Consider the following 3,443-nt stretch of genomic DNA (forward strand, 5'->3'; position numbering starts at 1 on the left):
AGGAACTTTTTTTTTTCTTTGTTCTTATTGGAGCTTGGAACTGAGGTCTAAATAAATCCACCCTTAACCACTGTACTTTGGCTGACAGAGTTGTCTAACTAATATTAGTGAAATTCAAGTTTCTAAAGAAAAGTCTGCTCCTTCTCGGACACACCCTGTTGGTTTACGGGTTTCTAATCTCTGTTAAAACATAGAGTGCACTTAATCTCTTTCTGGATGTGGGCCTAAACTGGTGGTGAAAGCTCTGTCACTATAGTACATGTTAATAGTGTGCTATTAATAAGGCACTAGGTCATCCATGGTCACATGGATAAAGTCTTCACACAGTAGCCTGGCTGCTCCATGTGGGAACTCTGATGTTCAGACCAGCCATTCTCAGCTAATTGGGTCTTCGAATCCTTGCCGATGGGCTGGCTTCCAATCTGTTACTACCTATGAGTAGTATTCATGCTACTATGTCAACTAACCATTTGATTCCAAATTATGGAGGAAAATGTGAAAAATGCTACTAACAGTTATAGATGCTGGGTCTTAAATAAAATAACCGGCTTTTTATGTTTTCCTTCTGGAAGTCACCACTAGACATTTAAGGGTGATGAAATGAATAGTCGGATACCTGGAAACAGCTTAATGCCAGAAGAAGCTTGCTGACACCACAGACACCTAGAAAATAAGCCATGACCCCCTGTGACTTGTGGTCCTTCCCTCCACTAGTGGGCATCAGCTGCACAGAGGGACCTGAGCCCAGTGCTCAAATGGTGAGTCGTGTCTGGGTCATGAGCCTCCATGAGCTCCCACGACCACTTTTCTCTGGTCTTCTGCTAGGCTTCTGTTAAAAGAACAAATAAAATGGTAATTTATGCCTTTGTACCCACCAGAGAGCCTGTCAAAGGGATTTCTCAACTTTTTGATACCTCTGTTCTTAGCATGAAAGAACAAGTTGATGCTTCAGTAAATATTGTCATTTCTTCAAGCATTTGAAATGTTTTCAACAGACCACAAAAGCTTTGAATTTCCCATATTATTTGTAACCATTTCAAATAGACTCTAATGCTTAATTTAATTTTTATTGGGGATTTCTACACTGATTGATCATATTCTCTCTGTAAAGTGGTTTTGGAAATCATGAATACTAGAATTTAATTACATGGACATATTTTTCCAATAAGGGCCTGTTCAGTTTTGGCCATAGATATGCCTCAGGTCAAAACAAGTTGCTCTATGAAAAATAAGGTACATAAACCAGTTAGAAAGAGAAACTCTGTGTAAGGCTACAGTTCAAAAATAACACACTCACAAAACTCCAGAATGTACATTGTCACTCAGTTCTAGCTGCATAACTCTGGAATAAAAATGAACTTTTCTAACTTTCCATTTTACAAATGAGACCCAGAGACATTGAAAGTCTTGTCCAGTCACAGTGCTGGTTAATAGCAAAGGTAAGACTGAGCTCTGTACCGTGTCTTTAAAAATGAAGCATCGCCTTTGCCTTATGGTCCTTTTTAAGTCAATTCTGTTCACACATTCAATCAACATACCTTTAATGAATGATTATGAGGTGCCTAGCACGGGGATTTGATTGTGAAATAATGCAGACTTAGTCCCTGCCCTCATGGAGCTTATATTCAAGTAGGTGAGACAGATGAACAAGTAAACTAATTTCAGATTGGGATATGTACTATAAAGCAGCAGTCCCCACCCTTTTTAGCACCAGGGACTGGTTTCATGGAAGACAATTTTTCCATGGACTAGTGTCAGGGGATGGTTTAAGGATGATTCAAGTGCATTACATTTATTACACAGTCAAACCTCTCTGCTAATGATAATCCATATTTGCAGCACTCCCCAGCACTAGCATCACTGCCTCAGCTCCACCTCAGATCATCAGGCATTAGATTCTCATAAGGAGTGTGCAACCTAGATCCCTCACATGTGCCATTTACAGTAGGGTTCATCGCGCTCCTGTGAGAATCTAATGCCACCACTGATCTGACAGGAGGTGGAGCTCAGGTGGTGATGTGAGCGATGGGGAGCAGCTGTAAATACAGATGAAGACTCACTTGCTCCCTAGCTGCTCACCTCCTGCTATGCAGCCCGGTTCCTAACAGGCCACAGACCAGTACCAGTCCACAGCCTGGGGTTTGGGGACTGCAGTTATAAAGGAAACAATCAAAGGATTGAGAGAGAGAATAATAGGGAGTATCCACTTTACCTACCTAATGGTACCTCCCACTTTTTGACAGAAGGGGCATTTAAGTTCGGAGATCTGAAAGATGATAAAGAGATAGCCCTGGAAGGAGTTTCAAGAGGCATGAGAAGAAGATTCCAGACATCCAGAGGTGCCTTCAATGTTGTTGAGCATGAGGCCAGTCTAGACTGTCCTCTGATGAAGGACATGCTTATGATGTCCAAGGATGAACCAACTGCCCAGCCCCCATGCACACCTGGTTCAACTCCTCCTTCAGCTCAAGACAATTTTTCTTACATCCATAAGAAAAGAGTTCCTCTTGTTATTTGGAATGAGACCCACACTCTCACCCATCTTCTCTCACACTCCATTCATCTTCCAAAAACAGCATAAGAAAAAAGGCTGAGCTTGCTTAGGTTTCCTGCTCAAGGAGTCTTGACTCCTTCCTGATTTAATTAAGGACAGATCTTCCTAAACAGAAAAAATATATATATATAATAAAACATAGGACTTAGGAAATTATTCAAATACTTCACAAGTTGATGAGAATTCCACTTGCCCTCATCAGTTATATTTATAGCATAATGAGCTCAGTTCTTCATATTTTACAGACTAAACAGATGTATAACTGAAAAATGATGCTCAGAAAATACATTTTCATGCAGCCTGCTGATTTGATAACATGGAAGGTCCTGACCATATCCGAATCCATTGCCCTTCTTCAAATCTGTTCCATCAAAATATCCCAGAGCCTCTGATGCTCATCTTTATTTAAATTTTTTATTGTACCTTTTGGGAATATATAGGAAAGTTTTCTCAAAGTTTCAGCCAAGCCCATTCAAACTACTCAGTGTCAGACCTCATATGTTATGATATAACATTTTGTAGATACCATGAACATAAACCCACCCTCTCTGTCTGACATAGTAAATAACTTCACCCCTCAGATGATCTTGGACTTGACTACTAATGCTCGCCTGAAGCCTGGTTGCTCTCCAGCCAGTTGGTTCAGCGGGGATGATAACTAATGAAGTTGGAACTACAGATTCAATTCCCCTAGGGACTAATTAGCTTCACACAGAGAAAAATTCTTCCAAATTTCCCTCCTAGCCCCAGTCATCTATTTTGGAAGTGCACTCTTTGGGGAAGGAAGGGTATCCTACGTCATTCTCTCTCTAGATTCTATAGCAACCCTCTTCTTTCCAACAAAGTTTTTGCAAGAGAGGTTTAGACTCATCAGCTCAGCCCCCTTACT

This window comes from Eulemur rufifrons, chromosome 1 (assembly GCF_041146395.1).
Source record: "Eulemur rufifrons isolate Redbay chromosome 1, OSU_ERuf_1, whole genome shotgun sequence".
NCBI lineage: Eukaryota > Metazoa > Chordata > Mammalia > Primates > Lemuridae > Eulemur > Eulemur rufifrons.